At 47.2% G+C, this 22483-nt stretch overlaps 3 pseudogenes; all 3 read right to left on the reverse strand.

The window, feature by feature from the left end:
• Positions 1-22483, reverse strand: part of LOC113933894 — a 43211-nt pseudogene that overhangs the window by 15365 nt on the left and 5363 nt on the right.
• On the reverse strand, positions 13393-14846 carry LOC113935272 (annotated as a pseudogene).
• Positions 15105-16563, reverse strand: LOC113912217 (annotated as a pseudogene).

The raw sequence follows: 22483 nt of genomic DNA on the forward strand, positions 1-22483 counted from the left end.
GTGACACCCTCAATAATAGTTTCCATAGGAATTCTTAAGTTCCGTGAGCAGTTGGAGAACTGGGTTTCATCCATGGAGGTGGAAAGCCCAGGCAAGGGGCAGGCTCCACATTTTGAATCAGGGAATGGCACGCTCCAGCAACTTGATTCATCCAGCAAACATTTATTGAACATATGCTGAGAAAGAATATCAAGTAAACAAAACAAAATAACATGACAAAGCACTTAATTCAGCCTGAATGGGAGGATGGTGAGAGATGTGATGTACAAGAGTTTTAGGAAGTTAGGAACTTTGAGATGGCAGGTAAAGTCTATAATGACATTGAATTCTGAGATTTCTCAATTGGCAGAAGCTTTTCCTCTCATCTGAGATTGAGTATCAGGGAGGAAGAAGTGGTAGTAAGTTAATGAGCAAAGGTGTGGAGGATGCAGTCAGTGTGAGCCATGTAAGCAGTGAGCTTCTGCCAGCTGTCCAGGTGGGGCTGTCCAGTGGGTAGGAGGAAACATGGGTCTAACAGGAGAGGAGCTTGGGCTGGGCATTTTTAGGTTGCTTCAGTAGGGGTAATTTGAGACCTTAGGTTTAGGTTTAAAAAAGCGTTGCATGGATAGTGGCCTACATGCTATAGTAGGCCATCTTCTCTCCAGCAAACACAGTTGGAAACTAAAGGCACATATTAAATTTAGGAAAGACTTTAATGGGAGAAAATATTCAACCAGAAAATCAATTACAGAAAATTTTTATAAAATATATATTCTGTGTATTTGTGGCTCCTATGTATAGTTTTACAATAATGACCTTTCAATTTCACATCTGCTGTGTCAGATCAGTTTTAAGGAATTACTCTTGACAGCCTTTGGCAAAACTGAGCTTACTCTCTGCCTCCCCCAATATCCAGACACTACCTTTTCAAGTCTGGTGTGTGAGTTTTAGGCAGTAGGCAACTCTTCAGTAACAAAAGTTGCTCATAAAAAAACAGATCAGGGGTCTGGAAGTATCCTTCGATTCAGATATCTAGAGGCTGGGATTCCATGATGTGTCATTTATCTAGTGGACAGTGGTCATCAAAATTTTAGGTGTAGGACCTCTTATTTCCTTCCACAGAAGAATCGCTTCCACAGAAATCCACTTCATGAACATGAGCAAGGTAGAGCACTCTTGTCGAATGGTTGAAGTGAGGATGATAATCCTAAAATCCTTCCTAAACCCTCAAAGAAGTGGACCCTGCCACCCAGACACAGAATGCTGGGGTCCTCCTGATCACAGATGGGAAAGCTGTGTGCCAGAAGACGCTTCTTCAGACATGGACTCCCTCATGCTCCTGCAAAGACACCTATCTGTGTGGACTCCAGTGGGCCCAATGCACTGACGGTACTTTTGCTGTCTCGGTTTCCAGCGCTGCCAACAGCAAATGGTGCCCTAACCACTATGCTTTCAGCATAACTTATCATCCCATTTTCCAAACTCCTCATTGGCCACTGCTCCCCTACTCCCACTCCAATCCAGACACACACTGGCACACATTATCTTTCTACCCACTTGACTATTCTCTATTCTCAGCACGGAATTAGCTGCCCTCCCTCTAACTCACCAAACCTACCTTAAATTCTCATTTGAAAAAGAGGCCCTTACTAGTGCTTTACCTGGTAGCTCTCCACTCCAAGAAACACAGTGGGCCTTCTTTACCTTCTTTTTCATGCTTCCTTCTTTTAAACGTATCCTCAGATCACATTCAAGCACCCTCAACAAGAGTATGGAACTTGGCTCATTTTATTTACACCTATTCCTTCTGCTTCCCCAGAACACTGCAAAGATGTTTTGTTTATTTCTGTCATTTACCCAGAGAGGACTGTTGAGTCTCCAAATGTAATTGTTGATGTGACTATTTCTTCTTTCAGCTCAATCAGATTCTTTTTCTTGTATTTTGAAGCTCTGTTTTTAGGTGTACACACTTAAGATTGTTGTATTTTCTTGGTGAATTGACATTTTTCTTAAGATTTATTTATTTTGAGAGAGTGAGAATGAGAGAGAGAGAGTACATGACAGCGGGGAGGGTTAGAGGGAGAAGCAGGCTCCCCGCTGTGCGGGGAGCCCGACACGGGACTCGATCCCGGGACTCCAAGACCATGACCTGAGCTGAAGGCAGTCGCTCAACCAACTGAGCCACCCAGGCGCCCCGAATTGACTCTTCTATCATTATGTGATGTTCCTTTCTATGCATGGTAAATTTCCTTCTTATAAAGTCAACTTTTTCTGATATTTCATTTATAGTCCTACTTTCCCCTGATCCCTAACCTTGACAACCACTCATGTGTTTTCTATCACTGTAGTTTTGTCTTTTTCAAAAACGCTATAGAAATAGAAGAACAGAGCACGTAATTTATCGAGACTGGTTTCTTTCACTCAGGAAATTGCATTTGAGGCTCATCCAAGTTGTATGTATCAATAGTTTATTACTTTTCTGTTGCTGAGTAGTAACCCATTGTACAAGTGTACCACAGTTTGTCCATTCATTCATAGAAGGACATTTGGGTCAAAACAAACAGATTTTAGCAAATATGAATAGCTGCTATACACATTCACAGGTATGTTTTTGTGTGAACATAGGTTCTTATTTCTTCCAGGAGTGGCATTGGTGAGTCATATAGTGTCTATATGTTTAGAAGAAATGACCAAATTATTTTCCGCAGAGGCTGTACCATTTTACATTCTGACCAGTAATATATGAGAGTTCAAGTTGCTCTTTATTCTTGTTAACATTTAGTAAGGTCAGTAATTTTTAAAATATCAGTCACTCTCAAGTGTGTGTTGTGTTAACTCATCTTATTTTTAATTTGCATTTCTCTTAATTGATGTAGAACAATTTTCATGTGCATATTTGTCATCCATATGCCCACTTTGGTGATGTGTCTATCAAGATCATTTACCCATTTTTAAAAGCCAAATGTCCATTGACAAATGAATAAATAAAGAAGATGTGGTATATAAATATACAATGGAATATTGCTCAGTCATCAGAAAGGATGAATGCCTACCATTTACATCAGTGTGGATGGAACTGGAGGGTATTATGCTAAGTGGAATAAGTCAATCAGAGAAAGATAATTATAATATGGTTTCATTCATATGTGGAATATAAGAAACAGTGCAGAGGATCATAGGGGAAGGGAGGGAAAACCAGAATGGAAAGAAATCAGAGAGACAAACCTTGAGAGACTCTTAACTATAGGAAACAAACTAAGGGTTGCTGTAGGGGAGGTGGGGGGCATGGGGTAATTGGGTGATGGGCATTAAGGAGGGCACATGATGTGATGAGCACTGGGTGTTATATGCAACTGATGAATTATTGAACTCTACATCTGAAACTAATGATGTACTGTATGTTGGTTAATTGAATTTTTTAAAAAAGACAATTCAAAAGCCATGAAAAAAACTTAAAAATGGGTCATTTGTTTGCTAGTTTTTGAGTTTTGAAAAACTTTGATGTATTCTGGATACAAGTCTCTTGTTGGATATATGATTTGCAAATACTTTCTAACAGTCTGTAGTTTGACTTTTTATTCTGATTTTCTCAGAGCAAAGGTTTTTAATTTTGAGGAAGTCTAACTCCAGGTCATGAGATTTTCTCCTACGTTTTCTTTAAAAATTTTATAGTTTTCCCTTAGCATTTAGATCGATGATACATTTTAACTTGATTTTGTACTATAAACTGTTAGGTTTAAGTAGAAGTTCCTTTTTGTTTCTTTTTTTGTTTCTTTTTCTAAAAATATGTGTGTCTAATTGTTCTATTACCATTTATTGAAAAGACCAACATTTCTCAATTGAATTGTCTTACTCCTTCATAAAAAACTCTACCGGTCCTCTTTGTGTGGGTCTATTTCTGGACTCTAATCAGTTCTACCAATCTATGTGTATATCCTTTAGCTAATACCACACCATCTTTTTTTAAAAATTTTTTATTCTTATGTTAATCACCATATATTACATCATTAGTTTTTGATGTAGTGTTCCACGATTCATTGTTTGTTCATAACACCCAGTGCTCCATGCAGAATGTGCCCTCTTTAATACCCATCACCAGGCTAACCCATCCCCCTCCCCTCCTCCCCTCCAGAACCCTCAATTTGTTTTTCAGAGTCCATCATCTCTCATTGTTCGTCTCCCCCTCTGACTTACTCCCCTTCATTCTTCCTCTCCTGCTATCTACTTCTATTTCCTTTTTTTAATTATGTTGCGTTCTTTCAGAAGTACAGATCTGTGATTCAGTAGTCTTGCATAATTCACAGCGCTCACCATAGCACATACCCTCCCCAATGTCTATCACCCAGCCACCCCATCCCTCCCACCCCCAACCACTCCAGTAACACTCAGTTTGTTTCCTGAGATTAAGAATTCCTGATACCACTTAGGTCATATGATACATGTCTTTCTCTGTTTGACTTATTTCACTCAGCATAAAACCCTCCAGTTCCATCCACGTCGTTGCAAATGGCAAGATCTCATTCCTTTTGATGGCTGCATAATATTCCATTGTGTATATATACCACTGTTCTTTATCCATTCATCTGTCGATGGACATCTTGGCTGTTTAAAAGTGGATGGTATTTTGATAGGGATTGCATTGAATGTGTAGATTGCTCTAGGTAGCATTGACATCTTCACAATGTTGGTTCTCCCAATCCATGAGCATGGAACGTTTTTCCATTTCTTTGTGTCTTCTTCAATTTCTTTCATGAGTATTTTATAGTTTTCTGAGTACAGATCCTTTGCCTCTTTGGTTCAATTTATTCCTAGGTATCTAATGGTTTTGGGTGCAATTGTAAATGGGATCGACTCCTTGATTTGTCTCTCTTCTGTCTTGTTGTTGGTGTATAGGAATACCACTGATTTCTGTGCATTGATTTTATAGCCTGCTAACTTGACTGAATTCCTGTATGAGTTCTAGCAGTTTTGGGGTCGAGTCTTTTGGATTTTCCACATACAGTATCATATCATCTGCAAAGAGTGAGAGTTTGACTTCCTCTTTGCCTATTTGGATGTCTTTGATTTCTTTTTGTTGTCTGATTGCTGTGGCTAGGACTTCTAATACTATGTTGAATAGCAGTGGTGAGAGTGGACATCCCTGCCGCGTTCCTGACCTTAGGGGAAAAGCTCTCAGCCTTTCCCCATTGCGAATGATATTCGCTGTAGGTTTTTCATAGATGGCTTTTATGATATTGAGGTATGTACCCTCTAACCCTATACTCTGAAGAGTTTTGCTCAAGAAAGGATCCTGTACTTTGTCAAATGCTTTTTCTGCATCTATTGAGAGGCTCATATGTTTCTTGTTCTTTCTTTTGTTAATGTATTGTATCACGTTTGATTGATTTGCGGATGTTGAACCAGCCTTGCAGCCCAGGGATAAATCCCATTTGGTCGTGGTGAATAATCCTTTGAATTTACTGTTGGATCCTATCGGCTAGTATTTTGGTGAGAATTTTTGCATCCATGTCATCAAGGATATTGGTCTGTAATTCTCCTTTTTGATGGGGTCTTTGTCTGGTTTTGGGATCAAGGTAATGCTGGCCTCATAAAATGAGTTTGGAAGTTTTCCTTCCATTTCTATGTTTTGGAACAGTTTCAGGAGAATAGGTATTAATTGTTTAAATATCTGATAGAATTCCCCTGGGAAGCCATCTGGCCCTCGGCTTTTGTTTCTTGGGAGATTTTTGATGACTGCTTCAATTTCCTTAGTGGTTATAGTTCTGTTCAGGTTTTCTATTTCTTCCTGGTTCAATTTTGGTAGTTGATACATCTCTAGGAATGCACCCATTTCTTCCAGGTTACCTAATTTGCTGGCATAGAGTTGCTCATAATATATTCTTATAATTGTTTGTATTTCTTTTGTGTTGGTTGTGATCTCTCCTCTTTCATTCATGATTATGATGATTTTGGTCATTTCTCTTTTCTTTTTGATCAGTCTGGCCAGGGGTTTATCAATCTTGTTAATTCTTTCAAAGAACCAGCTCCTAGTTTCGTTGATCTGTTCTACCATTCTTTTGGTTTCTAGTTCATTGATTTCTGCTCTGATCTTTATTATTTCTCTTCTCCTGCTGGGTTTAGGCTTTATTTGCTGTTCTTTTTCCAGCTCCTTTAGGTGTAGGGTTAGGTTGTGTATTTGAGACCTTTGTTGTTTCTTGAGAAAGGCTTGTATTGCTATATACTTTCCTCTCAGGACTGCCTGTGCTGTATCCCAAAGATTTTGAACAGTTGTGTTTTCATTTTCATTGGTTTCCATGAATTTTTTTAATTCTTCTTTAATTTCCTGGTTGACCCATTCATTCTTTAGTAGGATGCTCTTTATCCTCCATGTATTTGAGTTCTTTCCGACTTACCTCTTGTGATTGAGTTCTAGTTTCAAAGCAGTGTGGTCTGAAAATATGCAGGGAATGATCCCAGTCTTTTGGTACCGGTTGAGACCTGATTTGTGGCCTAGGATGTGATCAATTCTGGAGAATGTTCCATGGGCACTAGAGAAGAATGTGTATTCCGTTGCTTTGGGATGGAATGTTCTGAATATGTCTGTGAAGTCCATTTGGTCCAGTGTGTCATTTAAAGTCTTTATTTCCTTGTTGATCTTTTGCTTAGATGATCTGTCCATTTCAGTCAGGGGGGTGTTAAAGTCCCCCACTATTATTGTATTGTTGTCAATGTGTTTCTTTGCTTTTGTTATTAATTGCCTTATATAATTGGCTGCTCCCATGTTTGGGGCATAGATATTTACAATTGTTAGATCTTCTTGTTGGATAGACTCTTTAAGTAGGATATAGTGTCCTTCCTCATCTCTTATTACAGTCTTTGTTTTAGTTTCTAAATTCCTTTAGTTTTTGTTTGTTCTGGAAGCTTTTAATCTCTCCTTCTATTTTCGATGACAGCCTAGCTGGATATAGTATTCTTGGCTGCATATTTTTCTCGTTTAGTGCTCTGAAGATATCTTGCCAGTCCTTTCTGGCCTGCCTGGTCTCTGTGGATAGGTCTGTTGCCAATCTAATGTTTCTACCATTGTAGGTTACATATCTCTTCTCCCGAGATGCTTTCAGGATTTTCTCTTTGTCTCTGAGACTCGTAAGTTTTACTATTAGATGTCGGGGTGTTGACCTATTATTATTGATTTTGAGAGGGGTTCTCTGTGCCTCCTGGATTTTCATGCCTGTTTCCTTCCTCACATTAGGGAAGTTCTCTGCTATTATTTGCTCCAATATACCTTCTGCCCCTCTCTCTCTCTCTTCTTCTTCTGGGATCCCAATTATTCTAATGTTGTTTTGTCTTATCATATCACTTATCTCTCGAATTCTGCCCTCGTGATCCTGTAGTTGTTTCTCTCTCTTTTTCTCAGCCTCTTTATTGTCCATCATTTGGTCTTCTATATCACTGATTCTCTCTTCTGCCTCATTTATCATAGCATTTAGTGCCCCCATTTTTGATTGCACCTCATCAATAGCCTTTTTGATTTCGACTTGGTTAGATTTTAGTTCTTTTATTTCTCCCGAAAGGGTTTCTCTCATAACTTCCACGCTTTTTTCAAGCCCAGGTAGTATCTTTAAAGTCATGATTCTGAACTCTTTCTGACATCGTACTAATGTCCGTATTGAGTAGGTCCCTGGCTGACGGTACTACCTCTTGTTCATTTTGCTGAGGTGATTTTTTTCGTCTTGTCATTTTGTCCAGAGGAGAATAGATGAATGAGAGAACAAAATGCTAACAGGTTTACAACGTCCCCAGCAAATATACTGTATACCAATCAGAAAAGACCTGAAACCAGGGGAAAAGAAAGGGAAAGAAAGAAAAAAGAAAGAGAAAAAAAAAGATAAAAACAAAAACAGAACAATACAAAAAAAGCAGAATATGATCAAATATGATCAGGCTAGTGCATAGATCAGTGCCACACACTAGATTTTAGGAGTATTTTGGTCTGTTAAAAAAAAGTGCCTCCTAAAATTTTAAAGGAAGAAAGACATATGTACAAAATAAGGGTTGATACAATGAAGGGATGGAAGATGACTGTAAAGATCAAAATTATAAAAGATTTTATAAAAGGACTTGATAAGATAAGAAGTTGTTTGAAAAAAGAAAGAAGATTTAAGGAAAAAAAAAGGAAAAAGGGAGAGAATGTGATCAGGCAGGAGACTAGAACAAAGCCATACACTAGTGATTTAGGGTATATTTTGATCTGTTAGAAGAAACTGTATCTCAAAATTTTAAAGAGAGAACAACTTACATATATATGCCAAAAATAAGTGTAACTACTATGAAAGGATAAAATATGACTCTAAAAATGAAAAATAAAAAATGTTTTTTTTTTTAAAGGGATTGATAAGATGTTGGTTGAAAAAGGGAAAAAGAAAAATAAAAAAAAAAACAGTTAACAAAATTTAACTTTGATGAAATAATGAATCATGGTAAAAAATAGCTATGAATTCTAGGTGCAGTATTCCCCTAGCGCTGGAGTTCTCCCGTGCTCCTTGATCGGTAAACTTGGTCTTGGCTTGCTGGCTGTTCGTGCTGATCTTCTGGGGGAGGGGCCTGTTACTGTGGTTTCCAAATGTGTTTGCCGGAGGCGGAATTGCCCCGCCCTTGTGGGTCCGGGCTAAGGAAGCTGCTCAGGTTCGCTCTCAGGAGCTTTTGTTCCCTGCAAGCTCTCGGCACAGCTTTGGAAGACCAGGGCAAAAATGGTGGCCTCCCAATCTCCACCCGGAGGAGACGAGAACTCGGGGCCCCGCTCCTCAGTGCGCCCCAGAGAAAAGCAGTCACTCCGTGTCCCCGGTCTCCGGCCGCACTCCGTGCTCACCCGGCCTGTGACCAAGCGTTGCTATCTCTGGCACCCGACCCCGTGTGGAGTCTCCAAACCCAGCAGATCCCTGCGGTTCGTTACCGCGCCGCTCCTCCCGGGGGAGGAAGGGGAGTCTGCCCGGGATCTGCCGCTTCTTGGGTCCCTGCTGGAGGAGCAGTGGCCCGACTGGGCCGCGGATCACAGTTTATGGCAACCCCGAGCTGAGAGCCCGTGCCTCGGCTCCGTCTCTGCAGCCAGCTTCTCCGCTCCGATACCTGGGAGCTCTGGCGCACTCAGGCACCCCCGGTCTTTCTCTGACCCCAAGGGTCCTGAGACCACACTGTCCCGGGAGGGTTCCACCCCCGCTTAGCCACTGCAGCGACGTCCCTCAGCCGAGCCAACTTCTAAAAGTTCCGATTTTGTGCTCTGCGGCTCTATCACTTGCCAGAAGCGGCTGACGGAGGCCCCCTCCCTCGCCTTCTATCCTCCCGAATATCACCTTGGATTCACTTCTCCGCACGCCCTACCTTCCAGTAAGTGGTCGCTTCTCTGTTCAGAGAGTTGATGCTACTCTCCTCTTCGATCTCCTGTTGAGTTGGAAGGTGTTCAGAATGGTTTGATCGCTGTTCAGCTGAATTCCTGAGACCAGACGAAATCTAGGTCTCCTACTCCTCCACCATCTTGCTCCGCCCCCCAATACCACACCACCTGTATTATCATAGCTTTATCTTAAAATCAAGTAGTGTGATTCTTCTGACTTTATTCTACTTTTTCATAGTTGTTTTAGCTATTCTATTTCCTTTGCCTTTCCATAAACTTGTTGAATCCGCTAGTTTATATCCAAAAACATCCTGGTGGAATTTTGATTGGATTGTTTTGAATGTATAGATCAATTTAGTGAGAATTGACATCTTCACTATGTGAGTCTACCAGTCCATGAACACAGTATATCTCTGTACTTACTATTTAAGTCTTGATTACTTTTATCAGCATTCTGTGTTTTCAGCATACAGACCCTGTGCATATCTTATTAGATTTATACCTAAGTATTGCAATTTTGGAGCTATTGAAATTAATTATGAGAATGCAAACTGGTATAGCACTTGTGGAATAAAATTTCAGACGCATTTAAGAAATGTTAAACAATTCACACCCTCTCCACTCTAACCCAATGTCTGTGTTATATTATGTATATCTTATTAGAAAACATTCATATCTACCCAAGGATTCAGGTCAAAGATGTTGTTTTCATTTTATTAGTCATACGATAAAGGGAAAACAACTTGTTTCCACCAGGAAAAAATTGTGTATGTGATTAATTATGGTATATACAAACTTTAACATTCCAGGGAATACTTTCAAAAGTGAGGTAGGTCTATATGTGCTGTTATGGGAAGATTCTGCATCCATTTTATTAAGTGACAAAAGCTAGTGGCAGATCAATATGCACAGTAATACGGGTTAGGTTGAATACAAACAATATATTTGTAGAGCATATCTATGAAAAAGCCATAGTCACCTTTAGAATAACACACACTAGGGGCGCCTGTGTGGCTCAGCTGGTTAAGCGTCCGACTCTTGATTTCGGTTCAAGTCATGATCTCAGGGTCCTGAGACCGAGCTCCGAATCGGGCTCTGCATGGAGCCGGCTTGAGGGTCTCTCTCTCTCTCTCTCTCTCTCTCTCTCTCTCTCTCTCTATTTGCCCTTCCCTCCATCACACACTCTTTCTCTCAAAGAAAAGAAAATATTTTAAATTAAAAAAATAAAAATACACACTAGATTGTTAGTCATGGTGACTTCTGAGGAGGAGGCTGAATTGTGGAGGAACTTTGAAAAGGGGATATTGTGACTCATCTGTATTTTTAGAAGTTTTTTTGCAATAGGAAGATATGCACTACTACCTTCTTAAGTAAAATTGCTAGATAAGCCTAACAAAAAAAGCGGCTGCATGAAAGTAACTGCTAACTGATGCAACAAACTGTGACATTTGAAGGGCTAACACAACAGAAGTGCATCTTTGTGCACACAAATTCTGATACAGTTTGGCAGGGGCCCTCTGCTTTTCCTAGACCCTGGGTCCAGGTTGCTTTCATCTTGTGGCTCCCCTATCTCAACACGGGGTCACCATGTTTGCTGGTGAATCAAGGGAGACAGCATGGAGTGGACATACTGGCTCGCAAACGCCTGGACGTGAGAAACAATGCTTCTGCTCACATCTCCATGGCAAAGGGTCATCACACAACCCTCCCTAACTACAAGGGGACTGGCAAGGTGGTGTCCCCTGTATTCTGGAAGGAAAGCAAGACACACTATGGATGAACATTAAAGTTTCTCCCATGTATTGTTACACAGTAGGGGCTTAACCAAATGCAACTATTATAATTTGTTATGACTGACTTTATTGCTGGGAGGAGTTTCTTTTTTTAAGATTTTTTTTATTTGTCAGAGAGAGAGAGACAAAGAGATTGCGCAAGCAGGGGGAGCAGCGGGCAGAGGGAGAAGCAGGCTCCCCATTGAGCAGGGAGCCTGATGTGGGACTCGAGCCCAGGACCCTGTGATTCCTAGCTGTTCCATGGGGACCAGTGCTGAGCTCATTAGCAGGCCAGGTTCAAGAGTGAGACAGAAGAGCACACAGGGGAATACCAGGGAAAGGCTGCTGTAATTTGGGAAAGTGCCAGGTCTGGAAACAATGCCAGCGCCTGGGCAGTCAGTTTTCAAAGAACTCTGAGTTTCAGGCAGAAGAACTCTAGGTTAAAAAAGCCCACAGACAGTACCCAAAACCTGTTTGATTCTCATTGTCACTTTCCTTCCTTAGCAACATAAGCCCCGTCTTGCAGGACTGCAGGAATGCATGTGATATATGGAAAGCACCTTGCACAGTGCCTGGCACATATTGGAACTTTGATGAATGGCAGTGATTTCAAGTGTTGTTTTGATCCCAGGGCCTTCCACTCTCTACTCTGGGGTATTATTTTATTTTATTTTTTTTTTGTTACCGAGGTCATGTTAGAGAATATGCAGCTCAATAGGACATGGAATAGCTAATCAGCCAAAGAGGGTGCTTCATAAGTAAAACTCAATCCATTTTCTAAATCAGAGGATATATGTGAGATATATGAGAATATGTATGGCATTCAGGTGTGAGGGAATTGTCCCAGCTGGACACAATACAAAGCTCCTAGAATGTGAGTCAAAGACCAGCTCCTTCCCTCCCTCCCAGCTGCTCTTCCACCAAACCACTCCTTTCATTCATTTCTCCCCCGACCAAAACCTAGACCTTGCTTACTTATAGCTGTCCAAATTACACTCCAGATAATCAAACTAAAATGACTTTTTAAGCAGTGGGTTCTGGCTTTGCATGGTTAGGACAAGAGTGCCAGTCTAGAGTCTTCTGGGCTCCAATTCAAAGAAATATCACTGTATTTCTTCAGAAATACTTGGAGATGACAGATATAAAACACCTAGTCTGTGCACTGTGTTCAACGGCCTTGGGATGAGAGTGCAGGATATCTTCTTTTCCTGCCCCAGGAGGAGATTTCTCCCTGGTTTGTCCATGATCCAGAAGGAACATGTCAGAGCAATTATCCATTTCAGACTTTGCTCCCCCCTCTAAGGTACCCTGTCTCCAAGTAGGGCCACTGTCACCCCCCAGGTTCACGGTGATCAGCTGCACAGAAGGAAGCATGGTGACCCGACACCCTGAGCCACCCAGGCCAGGGGCACTTCCACTGCAGTGCTTGCCCCGGGAGACACACTCCCTCACCCTTCTTCCACTTCTTCTGCAGGTCTCAGGGCAACTCTCCCCACTTTCCTGCCCTGAGTGCAGCTGCTAGACAGTCCCCTAAGTGTGGAACGTGTCCTGCTTTTCCTAATGTCCTCACTGCTCACACACAGGGCCTTCCAGAGAGCAGAGCTCAGCCCATGTCTGGGAATCAAGGAGCCAGTGAGCAGGGCTCCCTCTGTGCTGAGATGTCATTTCTCCTCCTTTCTTGAAGAACTAAGTGAGTGAAGGCGCACGCATCTATGTTAATTTGCAGAATGACAGACGAGAAGGAGTAAGAAGCAAAAATGAATAATCTTTTATTTCCGTATTTCCTGACCCCGTCACTTGACTGCTCCATTTTTCCAACTTTCCAACAAATTCCTATGCCAGTGCCCCGTGATTTCATTCCAGAACCCAAACAAGGAGGGAAGATCTCCCACCTTATTTCCAGAACATGACAAAACTCTTAAAACTCTTGAACTGGGTAAGTCCAAATGCTGTGGGGTGGATGTCACGCACACATTTACCTGCCGAAGCTGGTTAAAACTTCTACTCCAAGGAACAACATTTGAGAGCTTCCTCAAGAAACCCAAGCTCTGGATGTCAGAGTCATCACAGAGAACAGGCCCCCAGAGAGGCTGACTCTTCACCCTGCTTTCTTCCCCCAACCCTCCCTGGCCCTGCCTTACTTAGAACTCCCGGGGCTCTCTCTTTTCACACACAGGGAAGAACCAAAATGTGGCCTCACTTCATGCCCAGCACCCCGCAGGAGAAGCTGCCGACCCCACCAAAGCCTGGAAAGGGCCTGGCTGCCACTGGGACTCAGGCCTCCTCTCCCTCATCTCTCATAGCTCCTTCAGACAGGGCCAGGGAGGAAGCCAGCTGCCCACGCCTGACCCGGAGCACATACTCCAGCACTTGAACCTTGCTGGTTCAGCATGGGCCCTGGGACCCCACGGGAACTCATAGCGGTCAGGGTCGCTGCCAGGCACCTGCCTGTACTCCAGGTACCCTTCCTGCACCCAGACTTTGGTGAGAGCTCCCTGGGCTCCCCATAGATGATGTGCTCCTGACCGGCATACACCCCCATGACCCCCAGCGTTTCCCACACCTCCTCCTCGGGGGCACAGTCGCCATGCAGGGGGCTCACCCCCAGGACCAAAACCAGGAGGCCGGTCTTGGGCATGCCATGCTCACCGCTCAGCATCCCATCACAGATGAGACCCAGGGCATTGACCAGGTTGTAGGACTGGTCACTGCGGTCCATTTTCTTCACGTCCATGAGAAAGACCAGCTGCATGCACTCGGAGGCTTGGCCCAAGATCACTGGGAAGTCGTCCTGGTAATCTTTGCTGACAATCTCCAGCATCTCTGCCTGGCGGGTCAGCTGCTTGTTGCGGTATTTGAGGAGCAGGAACTCCACCAGGGCAGCCACTTTCACGTGGAGTTTGTCCTGGAGAGAGGGTTGCGTGACTTCCGGCTCCTCCCAGGTGCTCGAACCCTCCTTATTTAAGCTGCTGGGACCTCCTCTTCCCCAGCCCCCGACAGCTGTGCTTCCACCAGGCCCTGGGCCAGGCCTGGGTCTTCCTCCATTAGGTCCTGACCCCCGGTTTTTTAAAGCAGGCCCCCAGCCTCTGTCAGACCAGGATGCGGACGTCCTGACACACTGCCTGTGGACTTGGCACAAACAGGCCTCCCAGGGCAGACAGCAGGGGCAGGCTTCAGTGCGTTGTCCCTGTTCTGGAGTCCAGGTCCCTCCCTGAGCCCTCCCTCAGGGATCTCAGCATGAGCCGCAGCACCGCTGGTGATGCGGTCTCTGCTGTCTCCAGGCCTGTTCCCACGGACCAAAGCCCTCACTGCCATGAGAGCCACGGGCAAAGACTGTGGACGTCGCGTCAGGCTACACAGTCCAGGGATTCCCCGAGATGGGTCCTTCGGGTCCCTTAGCCCTACCCTCTGTTCCCCATTTGGACTCCCTGGATGGCCGGTGCCCTCATCCCTGCTCCTGAGGGCCACTCCTCACAACAAGCGCTCAGTGTCTCTGGGACCCAGAGCAGAATTCAGGAGACACCTCATGTCACCGTTGTCTCACCCAGAGGCCTCCCAGGACTGATTCCCTACTGGGTCCAGGGTCCTTCATTCCTCCATCTGGTCCTCACCTTGACTCCTGACAGAACCTGGGCACTCCTGCCCCCGTCCCCACGCTTGTGTGCGCGTGCTTGCCTTTGGCATTTGCACAACGATGGTCGGGAAGGCATCAGAAGCAAGAACCAGCAAACTTCTATCTCTTCAGCTTCTGACCCCTGTTCCTTGCTTCTTCCGTTCTTGCGCCTTTCCAACCCATCCCTAGGCCAATGGCCTGTGATTTCGGTCGAGAGCCCAAGCAAGTAGGCAAGGTTTCCAGGCTGGTGTCCAGGGCATGAAGCAAAAGTTTTTCTTAAAGCTATTTATTTATTTGAGAAAGAGAAAGCACACACAGGGGGAGAGAGAGAAGCAGAGTCTCCACTGAGCGGGGAGCCCCATGTGGGGTGTGATCCCAGGATCCTGAGATCCTGACCTGAGCCGATGGCAGACGCTTAACCAGCAGAGGACCCAGGCACCCCAAGAACATGATAAAACTCTTAACTCTTGGACTGGGTAAGAACAAATGCTGCAGAGTGGATGGTACTCACACAATCAGCCCCTGAAGCAGCTGAAACCTTCTATGGCAAGGAACCCCACAGGAGAGCTTCCTCAAGGACACCAAGCTCTGGATGTGGGAGTCATCCCAGGAAACAACCCCCCCACCCGCAGGAGGCTCCTTGCCCTGCTTTCTTCTCCCAACCCTCCCTGGCCCTGCACTCCTTAAAACGCCCAGGGCTCTGTCTTCACGGGCACACACACACACACAGGGAAGAACCAGCAAGTGGCCTCACTTCATGCCCAGCACCCCGCAGGAGAGGCTGCCGAACCCAGCACAGCCTGGAAAGGGCCTGGCGGACCCCAGGGCTCAGGCCCCCTCTTCCTCATCTCTCACAGTCCCTTCAGACAGGGCCAGGGAGGAAGCCAGCTGCCCGTGCCTGACCTGTAGCAAATACTCCAGCATTTGCAACTTGCTGGTTTCGGCGTGGGCCCTGGAACCCCACGGGACCTCATAGCAGGAAGGTCACTGCCGGGCACCTGCCAGTACTCCACGTACCCTTCCTGCAACCAGACCTTGGTGAGGAGTTCCCTCGGCTCCCTGTAGATGACGTGCTCCTGGCCGGCATACACCCCCATGACCCCTAGCATTTCCCACACCTCCTCCTCGGGGGCACAGTCGCCATGCAGGAGACTCACCCCCAGGAGCACCACTAGGAGGCCAGTCTTGGGCACTCCCTGCTCACCGCTCAGCATCCCATCATAGGTGAGGCCCAGGATGGGGACCAGAATGTAGGAGTGGTCGCTGGGGTCCACTTCCTTCACATCCATACCAAAGACCAGCTGCAACCACTCAGAGGCCTGGCCCAAGATCACAAGGAAGGCATCCAGGGCATCCTGGCTGATGATCTCCAGCATCTCTGCCTGGCTGGTCGGCTCCTTGATGTGATACTTGAGGAGCAGGAACTCCACCAGCTCGGCCAGCTTCCCCTGGAGTAGGTTTTAGAGGTCCGGCTGGGCTTCTTCAGGCTCCTCGCGGGGGCTGGCGCCCTCCTCACCGGAGCTGCTGGAGCCCTGGTCAGGCTGGCTGCAGGCAGTGGCTGCCTGGGCAGTGGGGAAGGGGCAGGCACTCAGAGAGCTCTGGGGAGGACTCTGGAACCCAGCAGCAGATCCCTCCTCCGAGGGGACCAGAAAGAGGGCAGAGCAGGAGCCCAATGGGGCGGCAGACTGGGAGGAGGCCAAGGTGGAGAAGGAGGAGGGGGTACAGGGGACCTTCTCCTCCCCAGCCCCCAACTGCTGTGCCTCCACCAGGCCCTGGGCCGGGCCTGGGTCTTCCTCCAGCTTCCAGAGCTCACTCCTCTGACCCAGGGGCATGGTGTTTGTGTCGGGCTGAACATGAAGAAAGAGGTGGGATGGCTCCTCAGGGTGCAGCCCAGGCAGCAGAGGCCTGAAGTCCCGGAGCTGACAGTGCGCTGTGTCGGACTTGGGTGCTGAGGGGTCCCCTCTGGGGTGGGACGGGCGAGCCCCTGGCTCCATGCTCAGAGCAGGAAACTCACCTTGTTCACTGGCACTCACCTGCACCTCCCCTGCTCTGGGACCTTAGAGGCTCCTGCCTCAGACCTAGGCCTCGACTCTGAATTCTGGAAGCCCCTGGAGGAGAAAAGGAGGAGTCACTTCGGGGTGCAGACACAGAGCACGGCCCACGGCCCCCAGTGGGGCAGGAGGACTGGGGCGGACTCTGTGAGGTCCCCATCCGTCCAAGCTGGGTGGTCCCCTCCTTGGCCCCTCAGGGGACTGCTATTTCCCCTGGCAGGGCCTGGGCCGCACCCCCGCAGCCTGAGGCCACAGGATCACAGCAAGACCGCCCAGCCCTGAGACCCCACAGAAGGTAAGCCAGGGGACCCACCTCTGCCCACGCCTGCCAGAGGTCTAAGGGCTCATTTCGGGATCCCAGGGACGGCCAAGCTCGGGTGCCATCTGTGCTGGGATGGGCGCACCTCTCCGTCTATACCTTGACCCCACGGAAGGTCTGGGAAAACTCCCTGTGTTGACCGGAGGCCACCCTCCTGGTGCCAAGGCCTCACCTCTGGGAGACGCCAGAAGGAAAAGTCAGTTGAAATAACTTGGCCCACCGATCGCCCGTCTCCCCATGGCTGGCAGGAGTGGCAGGGTAGGCCTGGGCCCTAGGGATCCTGCCGTGGGAGGCAGCCCCTTAATTCTCATCTGCCCCCCACCATCAGGGCCAGACCGAGAGCCAGGGTACCTGCCTCCTCTGCTACCTGAGTCCAGACCCTCAGGCCCGGGCCCTCTCCATCCTGAGAGGAAGGATCTGGGGAGGAGGAGGGACTCAGCCTGACAGGCCCCACCCAGGGTTCCCAGGGCCTCCAGGTAGGGGCTGCACAGACTTCTGGGCCATCCCTTCCTGGGCCCGAGGGGTGGTGGGGAATCACTCACTCCTCCCTCGGGTGTCCCCACACTGATTTTTGGCAGGAGCAGGGACTCCTGTGTGTCTCCCAGGTGCGCTTCCCCAGATGACCTGACCCCGACCTCTCCCAGCATGGTCCTCACCTCCCTGAGAGCTCCGAGAAGAGGGTGAGGAGCCAGCACGTCCTCGTCCACGGCCACGTCTCCATCTCCCCCCTCAGCCCCCGGCAAGATCCTAAAGGGCTGGTAGTAGGGACAGGCCACTCTGTCCTGGGGTGGGGATGCCCTCAGGCCCCCCAGGACGCTAATCTTCTTTCTTCCTGCCAGGGCCTGCGCTTCTTCCAGGTCCCCAACGTGAGACAGAAGCCATGTGCCCCTCAGACCAAGACCTCAGCTCCCCGAGGACTCCCGCCTTCTGGCCCATGAGACAAGCGAGCATGCGTGCCAGGTTGGGCCCCCGCTGACCGATCCTCCCTGGATCGGGCCCGGCCAGACTCCGGTGCCCTGGCTTCTTTGCTGAGATGGGGTGGAGGGGGTACGGCCAGTCCTCCCCCAGGGTCCTCACCCTGAGTCCCAACCGGACCCGTGCCCCGCCCCCCCGACCCCGCACTCCACCCTCACACACACACAGGCCCGCCCCACCCGAGGCCCGCTCCTTCTCACCACAGGCCCTCAGGCTCTAACAGCCAGATGTGGACCCCCGGACAGGAGGCATGGGCTCCTCCTCCACAAGGGTCCTCCTCCATGGCCTGTCCGTACTGCGGCCCAGTCAGTCCTCCCTCTGGTCCTCCCCTTCCATCCTGGCAGGACCGGCTCAGCCTGGGCGGCCCTGAAGCCTGCTCCTTCCACCCAGACCCCAGGCTCCAGGAGACGTGGCTGGGAAGTCAGGGCACGCCCTAGGTGACCATCTGGCCCCGGGGCCTCCCGGGACCGAATCTGTTCTCTGTCCCCAATCCCGCAGTCCTCCTTCCGGTCCTCGTATTTCCACCCAGCAACACGTGGGCCACCGCCCCCCACCCGCATACTCGAGGCAGTGCTCCATCCAAACGGCCAGGGGTTCTTGGAGGCCCTGAGGCCAAAGTGGCCACGCACTGTGTGGTCTCTTCCATCCCAGGAGTCTCCCGTGGCTGAATCAGGGCCGCGGTCCCGCGGGCTCCCTGGGGAGTCCCTTGGGGGTCCTCGCTTCGAGCCCTGGCAGGTCCCTGGCTGCTCTGGCTGCTGTCCCCAAGCTGGTCTGCCATCACCAAGGCCCTCCCTGCCCTGAGCCCACCGGGTTAAGTCTGTGGCCAACACGTGCGGCCACGAAGCCCAGGGCTTCCCAAGGCTGAGATGGGGCGTCTAGGTCTCTCGGGCCTTCTTCTGATCTCCACCAGGACTCCCTGGGTGCCTATGCCTCCGCCTGTCCCTACTGCCTGTGGATCGGCTCCTGGGCACCGGGGCATCCCGTGTCTGGGACACCCGGATGGGCGAGTGGGGGACACACAAGCGCACGCACGAACACAATCGGGGTGTCCCCGTCCTCCATTCAGGCCTCTAGGGACTGACTCTGGGCTGGGGTCCAGGGTCTCTCAGTCCTCCCTCTGCAACGTCAGCGTAAACCCCAACAGGACCTGGGCCTGCCCCTCTGCCCCCGTGAAGGTGGCCCTGCTCCTTCGATCCACCATGGACCCCAGGTTCTCGGGAGACCCAGATGCAGAAGTCTGCCGCACTGGCCACCTGTCCCCATCCCGCCCGGGGGGGGGCTCCCTAGACTGACATCATGGGTGGGCTTCTGCGGGGCTCCCCTCTGTCCTCCCTCAGGGTTTAACCCTGGCCTCCCCAAGCCACCCTCCCAGCACTGGTTGACCAGGGCCCTCCCCTCTGCCCACCTGAGCATCTGCTCCTTTCATCAGGGCCTCACCTCAGTCTCTCTGAGACCTGGACTCAGAAGTCCAGATTCACCATGTGTTCCAATCAGCCCCCCTCCCCCCAATGGACCTTCCCTGACTGACGCTGTGCTGGGGTCCAGGGTCCCTCAATCCTCCCTCTGCATCCTCACCGTAAAGCCCAGCAGGACCTGAGGCCTCCCCTCTGCCCAACGAGGGAGGCCCTTCTCCTTCTGCCAAGGCATCCAGCGTCTTTGAGACCCGGATGCGGAAGTCAGGACTCACCACGTGTTCCCATCACCCTCCCCCTCCGCCGCCACGGACCTTTCCAGACTGAGGCTGTGCGGGGGTCCAGGGTCCCTCAGTCCTCCCTCTGCATCCTCAGCGTGAAGCCCAGCAGGACCAGGGCCCGCCCCTCTGCCCACCCAAGGGAGATCCAGCCAATTGCACTACTGGGTATTTACCACAAAGATAGAAATGTAGGGATCCGAAGGGATGTGCACCCCAATGTTTATAGCAGCAATGTCCACAACAGCCAAACTGGAAAGAACCAAGATACCATCGACAGATGAATGGATAAAGAAGTTGTGGTATATATACACAATGGAATATTATGCAGCCTTCGAAAGGAATGCGATCTTGCCTTTTGCAACGACGTGGATGGAACTGGAGGGTGTTATGCTGAGTGAAATAAGTCAATCAAAGACATGTATCATATGACCTCACTGATATGAGGAATTCTTAATCGCACGAAACAAACTGAGGGTTGCTGGAGTGGGGTTGGGTGGGGATGGGGTGGCTGGGTGATAGACATTCCATAGGGTATGTGCTATGGTGAGTGCCGTGAATTGTGCAAGACTGTTGAATCACAGATCTGTACTTCTGAAACAAATAATGCAATATAAGTTAAGAAAAAATAAAAAGAAGATAGCAGGAGGGGAAGAATGAAAGGGGGGAAATCGGAGGGGGAGACCAAGCATGAGAGAGGGTGTACTCCGAAAAACAAACGGAGGGTTCTGGAGGGGAGGGGGTTGGGGGGATGGGTAGCCTGGTGATGGCTATTAAAGAGGGCACGTTCTGCGTGGAGCACTGGGTGTTATGCACAAACAGTGAATCATGGAACACTGCATTAAAAACTAATGATATAATGTATGGTGATTAACATAACAATAAAAAATTTAAAACAAAACAAAAACAGCTCCTGGATTCATTAATTTGGTCTTCTTGGGTTTTGTTTGTTTTTAGTTTAAATTTCATTTGTTTTTTTTTTAATTTTTTTTGTTATGTTAATCACCATATATTACATCATTAGTTTTTGGTGCAGTGTTCCATGATTCACTGTTTGTTCATAACACCCAGTGCTCCATGCAGAACGTGCCCTCCTCAATACCCATCACCAGGCTAACCCATCCCCCTACCCCCCTCCCCTCTAGAACCCTCAGTTTGTTTTTCAGAGTCCATCATCTCTCATGGTTCGTCTCCCCCTCTGACATACTCCCCTTTTCTTCCTCTCCTGTTATCTTCTTTTCTTTTTTAAAATATGTTGCGTTATTTGTTTCAGAAGTACAGAACTGTGATTCAACAGTCTTGCACAATTCACAGCGCTCACCGTAGCACATACCCTCCCCAATGTCTATCACCCAGCCACCCCATCCCTCCCACCCCCAACCACTCCAGTAACACTCAGTTTCTTTCCTGAGATTAAGAATTCCTCATATTAAATTTCATTTGTTTTTGATTAATCTTTATTTTTTTTTCTTTCTACTGGCTTGGTTTTTCTTTTTGTTTTCCTAGTTCCTTTAAGTGTAATGTTTTGTTTTTTATTTGATATTTGTCTTGCTCTGTGATGTATTCCTGTATAGTTATAATGTCTCCTCTTAGAATAATTTTGCTGCATTCCAAAGATTCTGGATCATTGTGGTTTATTTTCATTTTTCTCCATATATTTTTTGATTTCCTTTTTTAGTTCTCGTTTCATCTATTCAATATTTGGTAGAATGTTATTTAGCCTCCAAGTATTTGTGCTCTTTCCATCTTTTTTTCTTGCAATTGCTTCCTAGTTTCATACTATTGTGGTGAGAAAAATGCATGATACAATTTCAATCTTTTTGAATTTGAGACTTTTTTGTGGCCTAACATAGGATCCATTTTGGAGAATGCCTCATGTACTGGAAAAGATTGTGTATTCCAATATTTTTTAAATGAAATGTTCTGAATATATCCGGTAGGTCCATCTGGTACATCGTGTTATTCAAAGTCATTGTTTCCTTGTTGATTTTCTGGCTAGATAATCTATCCACATTGATGTGAGTGAGGTCTTGAAGTCCTCTATTGTATTACTGATTACCTTCCTTTATGGCTCTTAAGAGTTGCTTTGTGTATTTCAGTGCTCCTATATTGTGTGCATAAATATATTGTTTTAAGTTTTCTTGTATCTTTCAGCACTTTTAATGTAACATGCCACACCTCTCTGGCCTGCAAAGTTTCTAAGAAATTTATTGATAGTTTTATGTCATTTCCCTTATATGTAAGTTTCCTTCCTAGTGCTTTTAAAAATAATTCTCACTTTATCAATACTTTTTGCCATGAGGTGTCTTTGTTTGCACCTCCTTGCTTTGATTTTTTGGGGGGAGGGTTTCTTTGTGCCTCCTGGATCTGGATACCTCTTTCCTTCCCCAAATTAATGAAATTTTCAGCTATTATTTCTTCAAATAAATTTTCTGCCCCTCTTTCTCTCTCTCCTTCAGGATTCTTTATAAAGTGAATGTTATTAATCTTGATGATACAGTGAGTTCCCTTCACCTTGTCATATACTTTATTATTCTTATTTTCTTTCTTTTTTGCTCTTCATCTTTGTTGTTTTCCATTAATCCTCCTTTAGCTCCCTGATCCATTCCTCTGCCTCATCTTATATGCTATTGCTTCCCTCTACTGTATTTTATTTCAGTTACTGAGTTCTTTACCTAAGTCTGGGTCTCTTTTCAATATGTTCTGTCTTTGTATGA

Source organism: Zalophus californianus, chromosome 15, assembly GCF_009762305.2.
Source record: "Zalophus californianus isolate mZalCal1 chromosome 15, mZalCal1.pri.v2, whole genome shotgun sequence".
Lineage (NCBI taxonomy): Eukaryota > Metazoa > Chordata > Mammalia > Carnivora > Otariidae > Zalophus > Zalophus californianus.